Source organism: Ictidomys tridecemlineatus, unplaced genomic scaffold (genome assembly GCF_052094955.1).
Source record: "Ictidomys tridecemlineatus isolate mIctTri1 unplaced genomic scaffold, mIctTri1.hap1 Scaffold_110, whole genome shotgun sequence".
NCBI lineage: Eukaryota > Metazoa > Chordata > Mammalia > Rodentia > Sciuridae > Ictidomys > Ictidomys tridecemlineatus.
In genome coordinates, this window is record NW_027521036.1 from 662,900 (window position 1) to 677,734 (window position 14,835).

At 36.3% G+C, this 14,835-nt stretch overlaps 1 pseudogene; it reads right to left on the bottom strand.

Moving 5' to 3' along the window:
* Positions 1-14,835, bottom strand: part of LOC144372494 (growth factor receptor-bound protein 14-like) — a 64,106-nt pseudogene that overhangs the window by 31,873 nt on the left and 17,398 nt on the right.

A 14,835-nucleotide genomic window follows, 5' to 3' on the forward strand; every position in this document is an offset into this window, starting at 1 on the left:
TAATGCCTTCTATACCTCTTTCTGCTTTTCAGGATTTGCAATTTCCCAAGTGATGTATGAGAAAAAGTGGTTCCAGCAAATGTGCTGATCATCTCAAGAAATAGCTTCAGAGCATCTGTAGTGTGCATCTAGGGGGAGACACATCTGTGAATGAGGTAGATGTGTCTCCCTACTTGCTCTCAGATGGAAAAGGTGACTATGATAGGTTGAGTGTAAGAGGCTCCCAACTGCTTTTTTCTTTTGAACCTCCTCAGACTGTCGTGCTATGTTAGCTGTCACTCACCCCGAACAGCTGAAGGTTTCATTTTTACTTTGTTTTCATAGGTATTTTAAAGAAAGGGCTAGCTAAAATAACTAAGCCATGGAAAATGCATAGCAGTAAGTCAGATAAACTTGGGCAGAAAAGGGATTCCTGGGAATCACAACAGCAGGAGAAAGGACACTGAGAAGAAACTGCAATGCATCAGAAATTTGTAGGCAGTTCTTGAACTACAAACAGTGAGGCTAGATGTGACATGGGCTGCAGTTACAAGGGGCAGGCAGGTCACAAGGTACTATAAGGCCCACAGAGGAACTTGGTTCCATATGGCATGAGAATCAGATCTGCATTCAGAGAGATAACCTTGATACTACTAGAAGCATGAGAACCAGGAACAGAATCCTGAGGAGAGAACTGGTGGGATCTGAACTCAAGCAGCAGAAGCTATGAGAACACGTAGAAGGAAAATTGGCTGAATCAGGAGGTGCATGCAGGCAGAGCACTTCAAATTCTTGTTGCTTAAGAATTTTTTTCATTTCCAGCCTTACATGTGCTACCAGGACATCATGGTCTTTTAAAAGCTGAAAGATCAGGGCACATAGTTCACTATACAGGAGCCATATGCCACATGTCCCAAAGGCTTCAGGACTTTTTTTTGCTGGTGATAACGGTGATCACAAATCTGAGAGTTGGTAAGTTATACACAACACAGAAAGCACAGTAACCTATCAGCCCCAGAAAACAAGAAAACACTGCCTATTTTGTTAAGAAGAAAAAAAATGTGAAGAATCAACTTGAAAGCAGGCAGCAGTGAACTGTCCCTTCCCTGCACTGTACATTGCTTTTGTCTTAAACAGATCATGTGGACATGGCTGCACACATAAAAACAGTTTCATTAAAAGCCTCCAGTCATTCATTTTGCTTATTAAAGCCACTCCACAATGATATCCACAATGGAAATCTCAGCTTTTCTAGCAATAATACTAAAATGCAATTAATTCCTTTTCCCAAAGAGTCTACAGGTATGTGCTGGAGGTATGTACTAATTGCCACTGCTTCGTACCATGGCTTCAATTAGGAATCAAAATGGGAGCAAGACAAACATGGATCCCATTAAGTTTCATAGGACTTGAAGCTGAAGTCGACTACCCCACCAAGTTCCTCTTACAGTGATTATAAAAAAAAAAAAAAAGAGTACTCCATCTGAGGAGCTATAGTGACGTCCAGTGGTTATTGAGCAAAGCACACCAGTTACAAAATCTGGTATATTACAATATAAAAGAAGGGAAAATATTTGCTGATACAGTGACATTAAAAATTTGATGGCTATTTTTGACTGGAGAGAACTGTGGATGTGGAATATTTGTCATAAACAAATAGTGAGAAGCCAACAAATTCAATGTCTATAAAATACTGTGTACATCTAGAGTCACAGTATAACATACACTCAAATTAGGCAATTCAGAGAACAAAATCAGGGTATTTAGTTGCTTTCAATGATTTATTCTGCCTATTAAAATTCTAAAGATCAGAATGGGGGATACTCAATAGCACAGTGTGAGTTTAGCATACATGAGGCTCTGGGTTCTGAGCACTAGCACCAAAAAAAAAAATTCTCAGAAGCATATATTAATAATTATGACCAGAAGATATGACAGGTCGCTATTACATTCAAAGTTCCAAACATAATATTTCTACTAAGTTATACAAATTCAAGAGCAGGTGCTTTCCAACATGATTTCTTGTGTTGTTCAGATAAAATAAGTTATTAGCCTTTTTTTAAGTGAACCGGATTGGCTCAGTTTGATCTTAGGAACTTCAGTACCACCTTGGAAAGAAAGGCTATATGAAAATGTTCTTGGAATTCAAGATTTAAATTACAGTATGCCTGAGTGACAGAGATGTAGAATGATACAGAAACAAACCCACCACATAATCCTAGGAACATGAGCTTTGACCAACTGGAGTGAGAGAAAAACTCTCAACTCTCTTCTATTCTGAAAATCTAAATGTTCTTCCTTATGAGGTCTCAAGATCTCTCAAAATCACTAAATTTCATAAATATGCAGAATACATGAAAATGGAGCAGAATGGGTCATGCACAACTAGCACAAATAATAAAGAGAGGCAGGGATAATTTCCATTAGCCATAGGCAGTTTGCTGTAAAAGCAAAGATAAGTTGCTTATCCACCAAGCGTCAAAACTTTAATTCTGGCCTCTTTTGTGGATCCAGCCCAGAATCTCACACATGCTAGGCAAGTGTTCTGTCACTAAGCTACATTTCCAGCTCAGAAGTATATATTAAATTAAATCAGATCATATTGCTCTCTGGGCTCACACACCCCTAATTGCTTTCTCTCTCAGGATAAAATCCAGGCCACTCCATGCCTATGAGATCCTATAGGATCTGGTCCTCTGGTGGCCATAGCATTCCACTTTAGTGACACTACTCAAGGCACACTGGTCTCTGGGCTGCTTCCTGCATACAAGCACATTGCCACTTTGGGCCCTTTCCCTTTCCCGTATCCTAGATCCACAACAATCTCACTCTGGCCTGCTTGATGTGTGCTTCAGGTATGCACTCTAGCACCATTTTCTCTGGGAGGTCTTCTCATGCCTCTATTTAAAACACATCTCTCCCATCCACCTCCACTTGATGTTCTTTACCCAATCTTCCTTCCCTGGAGTTTACTGACACCTAAGAGATAACAAATATTAATGTTCTTATCTTTCTTTCCCTATGACATACTGTCTCCAGGATCTACAAAATTATACAAAAGTCAGTATAAACCTGTCTGTAAATATTTGCTAACCTGTTTATGGAGGACAGCCAAGGGAAGCTGGGGAAGTTCCTATGTTCCTACATTATGTGGAATCTATAAAGTAAAATGGGGTGGGGGGAGAACACTCAAGGTTTTTTTATGCACACATACACAAAAAAGAAAGCAGTCTACGAAAGTGAGAACAAAAAGAGAGTTTGTTAAAATAGGAAAACTATTTAAAGACATTTTTAATGCTAACATAAGTTATTTCAGTGTTGTGAAATTATGGATAATTATGTTTAATTATTGTTTATTTCTCAGTTATTTATAGTGAACTGATTTATTTTTGTATTTGAAAATATTTTTTAGGGTTGAGGATGTAGCCAGAGGTAGAGTACTTCTCTGTTTTGCACAAGGCCTTGCGTTTGGTCTCCAGCATCATAAATTTTATCAATGGAAAACTTATCACTCTGGTCCAAAAGAGGTCAAGGTTGTCTCCTGAATAACATGCAGAGCTAACTAGCTAGTCAAAAAACTTTTGGCAAAGAGTTCGTCCTTTGGTTTTTTATATCAAGGGCACCCATTAAAGACTTATAGGGAGGTATCAGGAGACATTCTATTGACAAAGGATATCTGTCACTGCATATCATATTTAAGGAAGAAAAAATAACCTCATTCTACTTCTTTTTATTCATTTTAATATGCAAATGCAAAAAATGTTTCTTAATTCCATTACTTGATTAAATATATATTGTAAGAGTATTTATAGGTTTGTCAAAAGCACAAACAATAACAGAAACAAAAACATTTTAAAGTCATATTTGTTTATATTTGGTGTTCAGGAAAACCGCAGCACCTCCATAATGTTTATTTTCCTATTACACTGTTAGACAAAGAACTGGAGGCTGTGTAATATTATATATGTTAGCATTTGGGTAGAATTTATGTTTGCAACTGTTTTGCTTAAATATATAATATGAATGCAAAAAAAAAGAAGAAAATGCCAGAACTAAAATTCCTTCTCATTGTTTGGTCTAAAGCATTGTTAATGAAACCAGGAGATATTATGCTCAAATCTTTGATTTTATTTCAGAAACTTCTAGAAAACATAGTAATGGAAAAATACATTGATATTATTATATGTTTAAATTAGGTATGTAGCTCAAATTAATTTTGCAATGTTCCATTTTAAGTTTTTCCAATAAAAGACTTGTATATTTCATTCTTTAGTATAAATAATTTTCAGTGTTCTCAGTGAAAACTGCTACTCGATTTGCATAGCAGATCTATGTTATTGAACTCCAAAGCTATTTGCTAGGGATAAATTGTAGTGATTATAACAAAAAGAATAATTTTAAAGTTCCCCTCCAAAGAAAGGAGGATGAGATACTATGGCTATATGTGATGCTAAATAAAAGCTATATTCTTGTCAGTATACGTAAATTAAATAATTTGGGATATGGCAGATATCTTTTGAGAGCACCATATTTTGTGAGATTGATTATCACAAAGAGAAGTTAAATTAGTCAGAAAGGACAATGAGGAAAATACACAGTGAGCTTTCTCTGTCCTAGGATACAGGGAGCCGAGCTGGCCACTGCAGACTGCTTCAGAACGCAGGCTCCCTGGCAGGTACGTAACCATCCTCACTCAGCTGTCACGATCAGCTGGCCCTGCTGCAACTCATCAGCTGTCAACTGCAGAGGTGCTCAGGTTCCAAATCCCAATGGAGACTGTGGAACTATTTTAACTTCTTTTTCACAGGTTTCACTCTTTCCTCTCCTGGGGTTTCTGACATGTCCCAGGACAGCCGTCATAAAACCCGAAGTCTATCAACACTTTTTAAGGGTTACGGGAATGCAGGCATCATGAGGTACATCCACTTCACAAGGGTCTCTTCAATATGAATCCTCCTAAGAGCACATTTCTGCCAATATCATTTTTTAAAATTCTGTTTTATCAGAGAATGGCAAATCTCACATCTGACTAGAACCTTTCTTTGGAAATACTTCTCTGAGGTGTAAACTCTGGAACCTATCAAACAAAGGGACAATTTTGTATACTGGCAGTCAGATGAGAAAGCGAATGACTCTAATGACTAGTTATAAAATTCTTTCACAATTCTTCAAAAAAAATTGAAGGCATTAATTGAGCTGTGAATGATAAGTTATTTAAAATGACTTTGATGATGTATTACTAAAATTTTTTAATGTATAATTAGAAGAAATTTGCACTAGGCTGAATAATAGACCCCCAAAATAACTCCATCTGAATTCCTGTGAATGTCATCTTCTATGAAGAAGAAGAAGAAGAAAAAGACTGCAGATGTGATCAAATTAAAGATCTTCAAAATGAGATTTTCATGGACTATCTAGGAGGGACCTTATAAGAAAGAGGGATTATATTTGGTGCAGACAGAAGAGGAGGAGGCACACAGACAGAGATTAGTGTAAGGCAGCCATGAGCCAAGGAATGCTGACAGCCTCCAGAATCTGTAAGAGGCAAGGAATGTATCTTCCCCAGAGTACATAGCTGCTGACACCTTGATTTCAACCCACTATTACTGATTTCAGATCTCTAGAGGTCTAAAATAAAATTTTCTGTTATTTTAAGCAACAAAGTTTGTGATAAATTGTTACAGCAACCACAGGAAACTAATATAGAGTTCAAAGAGTTGAATGGAATTGGCATAACAAACTCATTTCATTCTCATCTACTTATCTATAAACATTTTTTAAAATCAATGCCATTTCAGAGAATTTGTTGCTGATATACAGGAATGCCTTTGATTTATGCGTGTTGATTTTATATCCTGCCACTTTACTGAATTCATTTATTAGCTCTAATATTTTCTTTGTAGACCCTTTTGGGGTATAGAAATCAAGGTATAGAATCAAATATAGGTATAGAATCATGTCATCTGCAAATAGTGATAATTTAAGTTATTCTTTTCCTATTTTTATGCCTTTAATTTCTTTCGTCTGTCTAATTGCTCTGGCCAGTGTTTCGAGAACTATGTTGAACAGAAGTGGTGAGAGAGGGCATCCCTGTCTTGTTCCAGATTTTAGAGAGAATGCCTTCAATTTTTCTCCATTCAGAATAATGCTAGCCTGAGGCTTAGCATAGATTGCTTTTAGAATGTTGAGGTATGTTCCTGTTATCCCTAGTTTTTCTAGAGTTTTGAACACAAAGGGATGCTGTACTCCGTTGAATGCTTTTTCCGATTCTATCAAGATGATCATACTACAGAGCAATAGTAACAAAACAGCATGGTACTGGTACCAAAACAGGCGGGTGGACCAATGGTACAGGATAGAGGACACAGAAACCAATCCACAAAACTACAACTATCTTATATTTGATAAAAGGGCTAAAAGCATGCAATGGAGGAAGGATAGCATCTTCAACAAATGGTGTAGGGAAAACTTGAAATCCATATGCAACAAAATAAAACTGAATCCCTTTCTCTCGCCATGCACAAAAGTTAACTCAAAATGCATCAAGGAGCTTGATATCAAATCAGAGACATGGCGTTTGATAGAAGAAAAAGTTGGCTACAATCTACATACTGTGGGGTCAGGCTCCAAATTCCTCAATAGGACACCCATAGCACAAGAATTAATAACTAGAATCAACAAATGGGACTTACTCAAACTAAAAAGTTTTTTCTCAGCAAAAGAAACAATAAGAGAGGTAATTAGGGAGCCTATATCCTGGGAACAACTCTTTACTCCTCACACTTCAGATAGAGCCCTAATATCCAAAGTATACAAAGAACTCAAAAAATTAGACAATAAGATAACAAATAACCCAATCAACAAATGGCCAAGGACCTGAACAGACACTTCTCAGAAGAGGACATACGATCAATCAACAAGTACATGAAAAAAATGCTCACCATTACTAACAGTCAGAGAAATGCAAATCAAAACCACCCTAAGATACCATCTCACTCCAGTAAGATTAGCAGCCATTATGAAGTCAAAAAACAACAAGTGGTGGTGAGGATGTGGGGAAAAGGGTACACTTGTTCATTGTTGGTGGGACTGCAAATTGGTGCATCCAATTTGGAAAGCAGTATGGAGATTTCTTGGAAAGCTGGGAATGGAACCACCATTTGACCCAGCTATTGCCCTTCTCGGACTATTCCCTAAAGACCTAAAAAGAGCATGCTACAGGGACACTGCTACATCGATGTTCATAGCAGCACAATTCACAATAGCAAGACTGTGGAACCAACCTAGATGCTCTTCAATAGACGAATGGATAAAAAAATGTGGCATTTATACACAATGGAGTATTACTCTGCATTAAAATATGACAAAATCATAGAATTTGGAAAGAAATGGATGGCATTAGAGCAGATTATGCTAAGTGAAGCTAGCCAATCCCTAAAAAACAAATGCCAAATGTCTTCTTTGATATAAGGAGAGTATCTAAGAATAGACTAGGGAAGAAGAGCATGAGAAGAAGACCAACATTAAACAAGGATGAGAGGTGGGAGGGAAAGGGAGAGAGAAGGGAAATTGCATGGAAATGGAAGGAGACCCTCAGGGTTATACAAAATGATATATAAGAGGAAGTGAGGGGAAAGGAAAAAATAACACAAGGGGGAGGAATGAATTACAGTACAGGGGGTAGAGAGAGAGAAGAGGGAAGGGGAGGGGAGGGGAGGGGAGGGGGGATAGCAGAGGATAGGAAAGGCAGCAGAATACAACAGACATGAGTATGTCAATATGTAAATCAATGGAAGAGTAACTGATGTGATTCTGCAATCTGTATATGGGGTAAAAATGGGAGTTCATAACCCACTTGAATCAAAGTGTGAAATATGATATATCAAGAACTATGTAATGTTTTGAACAACCAAAAATAAAAAAAATAAAATAAAATAAAATAAAATAAATGCCATTAAAAATAAACAGGGAATAAAACTATTGTCGAACCCTGTATCCCTTGAGTAATGAATTCTTTATAACTTATTAAAAGAAGCTTTAAAAACTCTCCAGAGTTCATAATACAAAACCTCATTTCCAATTAAAAAACAGAAGTTCATTGGATTAGACAAAGGGGAATGAAGGAAAGGGAGAGAGGATAGAAATAGGAAAGACAAGTGGTTTAAATCTGATGAAACTTTCCTATGTACATATATGAATAGAACACAGTGAAACTCAACATTGTGTACATTCACAAGACTAGCAACTGAAGCAGAATAAGACATACTCCATGTTGGTATAAATATGGCAAAATAGACTCTACTGTCATGTACAATTTAAAAGAACAAATAATTTTTTTAAAAAATTGAAAAGGTTAATCTTTATATCTTCAAAATATAAAGGAGTTCTTTATAATTTTCAAGTAAAATCTACGATGCACAACACTATTAAGAGAATGACAAGCTGGGCACAGTGGTGCACGCCTATAATCCAACTGGCTGGGGAGGCTGAGGGAGAATCATGAGTTAAAAGTCAGCCTCATTAAAAGCAAAGCACTAAGTGACTCAGTGAGATGTTGTATCTAAAAAAATACAAAATACGGCTCGGGTATGCGGATCAGTGGTTAAGTGCTCCTGAGTTCTATCCCCAGTACCCTCCACTCCCCCCAAAAAAAGAATGACCATTGGGAATTGAGGGTGTAGCTCATTGGTAGACAGCATGCAAGGCCCTAAGTTTGATCCCCAGCACCACAAAAAGAGTAAAACAAAAAAGAAAGGGGGGATGATGAGGTGGACAGAGAGAACTACTATGGATACTTATAATTGCCCATACTGCCATCAACATAAAAAATAGTCCAAATAACATTCTGCTTTGTCAACTTCTCAAAAAAAGTTTAATTGTGTTTCCAAAGATTATTATGAAATTTATCTTTCCTTCAATTTGAACTCAGAGCTGGTATGGCTCTGTGAACCTATACTCTTGAAGTTGAGGCAGGAGAATCCCTTGAGCTCAGGAAATCAAGATCAGCCTGAGCAACATAGTGCAATCCCACTTCCAAAAAAGAAGAAGAAGAAGAAGAAGAAGAAGAAGAAGAAGAAGAAGAAGAAGAAGAAGAAGAAGAAGAAGAAGAAGAAGAAGAAGAAGAAGAAGAAGAAGAAGAAGAAGAAGAAGAAGAAGAAGAAGAAGAAGAAGAAGAAGAAGAAGAAGAAGAAGAAGAATACAATTTAAACTCTATGTTTTAGTTCTAAAATTCTGATGTTATTATTTAAACAAGGAACAATGCTAAATTTATAATATTTCTATTCTTGTTTCCATTTGGTGCTATATTCTTGACTAATCACCAACAATGAAAAATAAAAAGTAAAGAAAAGATCTGATCATATTCCTTTTGTTTATTTTTATATATCTGAAGAAAATCCTTGTCACATGACCTACAGGACACAAAAAATGATGCAACATTATGATTCTATATCCTTACCTAGACTTATATGAAGCAGGTGTTCAAAAAGGGTCCAACTGTGGTCATCAATGAAATGATTCTTCAGGATCAACAGCTGGCTAACATCTTGAGCTGTTATGTCACTGGGTACCTCTAAAGCCCTGCTGGTTTCATCTTCACTGTACACTTTAATCACCTGTGTAAGGAGAAAAAAAGAGAGCTAAAATATTCTTGTTTGTTTTTTTAAAATAAATTTTATTGCATACATTAAAGGTATACAACATGATGTTTTAAGATAAAATATAGCTAATTAGTTATTATAGTGAAGTGAATTAACATATCCATCATCTCACATGGTTACCTATTGTGTATGGCAAGAACAATTTAAATCTACTCATTTGGTAAAAATTCCAAAAACAATGACTAACTTAGTCCTCATTATATACATTAGACCTTTGGAAATGTCAGTCCTATATATCTGTTAGTTTGTATTTTTGATCTATGTCTCCCATTCCCCTTCTCCTCACTCTGTCCCTATTTCTGTATTTTAATTTCTTAATAAAAGAAGATACCATATGCAACTGAAATCATGCAATATTTTTCTTTCTATGTCTGGCTATTTCACTTAACATAATTTCCACCAGGCTAGACATGTTGTAGTGAATGACAGGATCTCCCTTTTTTAAAGCTTACTAAATATTCCATTGTGTATTTTTACGTGTATATACAACTGAGTATATACACACATCCACGGTTCTTTTTATCTATTCATCCTTTTATGGAACATTTAGATTGTTTCCATATCTTGGCTATTATTATTGATAATGTTGCAATAAACATGGCAGTGCAAATATCTTCAAGAAGTAGTGATTTAATTTCCTTTGGGTGTACCCAGAAGAGGGATATCTGGGTCATATGATCATCCTGTATTTAATTTCTCTAGAAACTTCCAAACCATTTTCCAAAATGCCTGAACTAATCTAAATTCCCACTAACATTTCCCTTTCTTTATATCCTTACCAATACTTCCCTAATCTTCAAAAAAGCCATCCTAAGGACTTTTTGGTGATATTTCATAGTGGGTCTACATTTTCTGCTATCAGGTTGTAAGGATTTTTCCTTTATATATTAACCTTCATCAGATATGTTATTTGCAAAGATTTTCTTCAATCCATAAACAACTTTTTCACTAAAATATTGAATTAAAATGACATTATAATAAGCCAGTTTACTAGTTGAGCTGATTATACTAATTTTCTTTACATTGAATGCTACCTAACCAAAAGTTATTTGTCAAGGTCACTTTGTCCAACAAACTCCATTTTTTTTACATTGTCTAAACTAAAAGCCATTCAATGAGTATTCAAAAAATTTTCCCCACCACTTTGCTCTATTTAAAAATCTATATATCTCTTATCAATACTTTAAGTTTCACATTCCATATTTAAATCTTGTACATAATCCCAGCAATGTTAGTGATTTATTCCCAGGTACACTTATGTAGTATGGAACAAAATCAGACTGTTTGAAAACATTTTTCCATTTCAGGTATAGAAGTTTGGGCAAATACTGGATAGATGCTCACCACATCCTTTTTTTTTACTCCCTTGCAATTAATGTTGCCAGCTGATTGAGTTTGAGTCAGTGGAATGTGTGTGTAAGGACTGCTGCACTTCCAGGATGCCATAAAATTCTCCCAAATTTCAACCCTTTTTTATCCCCCCTCCCACTGAATGGAAACAGCTGTGTGGATTGCCCAAGAAAAAAGGAAAATCATGGGACAGAATGAGGTTTTGTCCTTAAATGATTTCGAGGAAGATGTTTAACTGAGAAAAGTCATTATGAAACACTAACATGAGCAAGAGATAAATTTATATTGTGCTGATTCACTGTATATGAGGATTTATCTATTAGGTAAGCCAATGTTATCTTCAATCATATAGAATCAGAGTTTTATATAAAATACCCATCAACATTTATGAAGCTGTGCTTTGGACTAGAATTTCCAATATTATCTATTTGATGTGTTAATTAAGTAAAAGAAGATAAATTTCTATGACAATAGTATGGTAAAATCACATATAAACACACAACTGGGAAATGAGAGGAAAATTCAATATAAGAAGTATGCCTATTGTAAGAACATCATTGAAATGTCTGCATTTTTAGAAATTTGAACAAATGCTAAACAAAATGATATTCAATTTTGTCCTATCAATGATTTTTTAATTATACTTAATGACAACATAATGAAATAATTACTTTCCTACAAAGATGGGAGTGATATAAAATGGTAAAACTATTTTGTACATCTATTGGAGAATATTTATTAAAAGCATTAAAAGGTCTATTCCTTGAACATAGTAATTGCACATAAGCAAACTATCTCAACAAACTTGTGCTAAGGGTACAAAATGGCTTTGGGCATTGACATGCCCAATGAAGTATTATTTAGAATTCTGCCAACTTAAACATTCAACAGTAAAAGAAAGGTAAACTTTCATTGAATGGAATATTATATGGTCCTTAAAACTGTTATCCAAATAAACTACCTAAGAATGTGTACAAATTCTTAAATAGAATAGTACATATTTACTTGTTGGCTTTGGATACCTGGCACCACTCCTCTTTATGGCACCAGTTTGATTTTCTTTTAAAGCACCATGCTCTCCCTCACTTGCAATCCTTGTGATTCTGGCAGCTCTTTCTTCAGCCCAAAGATGGTGTGCTGGAGCTGCTGCAACTTACCTACAGGAGCTGACTGTTAAACATTCAGAAATCATGCAAGTCAGGCATCTTCAAATTAGCCATGATGGAAGTATTTATACTAAAGAAACTAATAAATGCCATAAATACTAAGGCTTTTAAAAAGCCTTTTTTTTCTTTCTAATTTTTAAAGCCAATTTATAAGTGCATAACGGCCTCCACTCCAACCTCTGTTCCAAGGTGGAAGGTATTTCCTAGTTTGACCAATCAGTATCCAGATGCCCCTGACAGCAGTTATTATTTAACAGAGGCAAATGACTTACTCAGAGCCAGAGCCAATGCAAATTGCTATTCCATTACCGTAGAAGACACCCTCTTCTCTACTGGGCTTAAACCTGGAAAGACAGTAGGCTGAAGCTGTGACTGTTAATCATTGTTGGTATATAAATCATACTGAAAAAATTTAAATGCTTGTTTCAACCCAAATTCTTATGTTGAAACTCTAATCCCAAAGTGAAAGTATTTGCAGGTGGGACCTTTGGGAGTGATGTAGTCATGAGGGCAGAGCCCTCCTCTATGGGATTAGTGTCTTATGGAATTGGTCACTCTGTGATAAACACTTGCAATCCATTCTTTCTTGATTGCACATGTGATATCCTCCACCTGGAATATATTTTAAAGTTTAAATCACCAATAACATGTTTTCTTTGGCCAATTCCTACATAAATTTGACCACAGTTCCAATAGAACTGTCTCCAGAAAGTCTACCCTAACTACCCAAGGCTTTGTAATATGCCCTTTCACGTGATTTTTAAAATTATCTGTCTATGTGTATTTCTCCTCAGGCATGCTAACAAGCTCTTTTAAGGAAAATCTCCATTTATTCACCATGTATGACTGTATCAGGAGGAACTAGCCCGGGCAATGCTGGCTTAATAAAAGTCTTCAAAGTTAGTGAACTTTGGACTCACTGTAAACCTGTCAGCATTTTGCTCATAACAAGTACTCAAAACCTATTTATAACATTTACTTTAGAAATATTTTCTGTCATGAAGTATGCGATTTTTACTTGAAATTTCTATGCTTAGAAAATTAAAATTCTTTTCAGTAGAAACAGGCAATTTTTCATCATAAAAAAATTTTAGGTAAGAATTGACTCCAGGTTGCAAATCTGAGTTTTAATCTTTGAGATGGCCATAAAGTCATCTGAACAAGATCATGGAAATATGTTTTGAAGCCAGTTATGATTGTCTACAAATCTACATTTACTTTGTTACCTAACACATGCAGTTCACTAAGATGCTGGGATCTTTCTGTAGTCTCAGCATAGCCCAGGTTTGCACCTGGGTAGACTATATGTGCAAGTATTGCATCTGTGCTAAAAAACTGGTGGCATTCTAAAGGATGCTCCCACTATACATTCACGCTGTTGTAGTCAAACTGATTGGACCAAGCATGGTGGGTGCTTCTGGCAAAAGCAATGTAAAAATGCCCACTTCTGAGAGGACAATAGGCTGCCACTCTGGACTGCTCCTTTAGGTGGAGCAATGGTGTGTCACTGCTGCAGCTCCTTGTTACACATATCAGGCCAGAAATGGGGAGAATGAGCAGTGGCTACTGCAAAGGTTCCCTTCACTTCCTCACTATTCCCATGTATTTTCTTGCAGGAAACACTCATCACCTGTGATCATAGAAGCATGCCTCTTATTTTACATGCTCTGTCTTCTACATTAAAGAGGCTAAGAAAATGTAAAACTAGGGCATTCTGAAGCCTCAGCCAGAATAGAAAAGAGGGAAAGAACAGAGCAGGAGGTAAAATTGGGGAAAGTGAGAAATTTAACTAACCAATCGGGAAATGCCATTGTTTTGTTCAGATTATGTTACTGAAAATATGCAAAAAAATTGCTGAGAATTGAAAGACACAAATTTAGAGGGTGTAGGCCAACTTAAACTTCTGGCATAAGCACCAATATTCATTTTTAAAATAAATAACGTCTACTGAGAGAAAAACTTAAGACTTTTGTTTGAACTCCATTTCAAACCCTTATTTTTTAAAATTCTATTTAATGCTGATATTTATCCAAAATACACATTTGTCTATTAATGGTATAATTACACCTAGGTTAATGTGTCGTTCACATAGTAGGAGTTTGATCTACACTGGAGCATTTAAGCTCCCTACATCCCTGTGAGTTTGCTATTTGAAATGTGTTTCCCTTTTTGACAGGAAGCAAAGCTAGGACTTCCATAGATTGATGGACCAAGGTGATACCATGAGAAAGTGCAGAGCGGGGACTCACGTCTGGGTCATTCTGACTTCTGAGTATGCACCCCAGATTCTGAATGACTGTGCTTTCCTGCCTGCACCCAACCCCCTGGGGACAAACAGAGCAGCATGTCATGCACACTGTTGCCCACATATAACACATACTCTACACACACTCCATGCCCAAGGTGCAGCCATTTCACACACACGCACACACGTGCACGTGTAGAAATGCACAGAGGACACTTTTAGGAAGAACACACTTCGTCAATCTAGTCATTTAATAAATGTCTACTGTGTGCTGATCTGACTAGTTCTGCTGAACCTTAGGCACAATGGTCACCAAAGAGAGGCAGGAAATGCCACATCCTGAGTGTCTAGCATATGCCAGACTCTATGCCAAAGGAAGTCTGTGGTCATGGGGACGTGTGCAAGACTGCACATATATGCATGCGTACATACACAC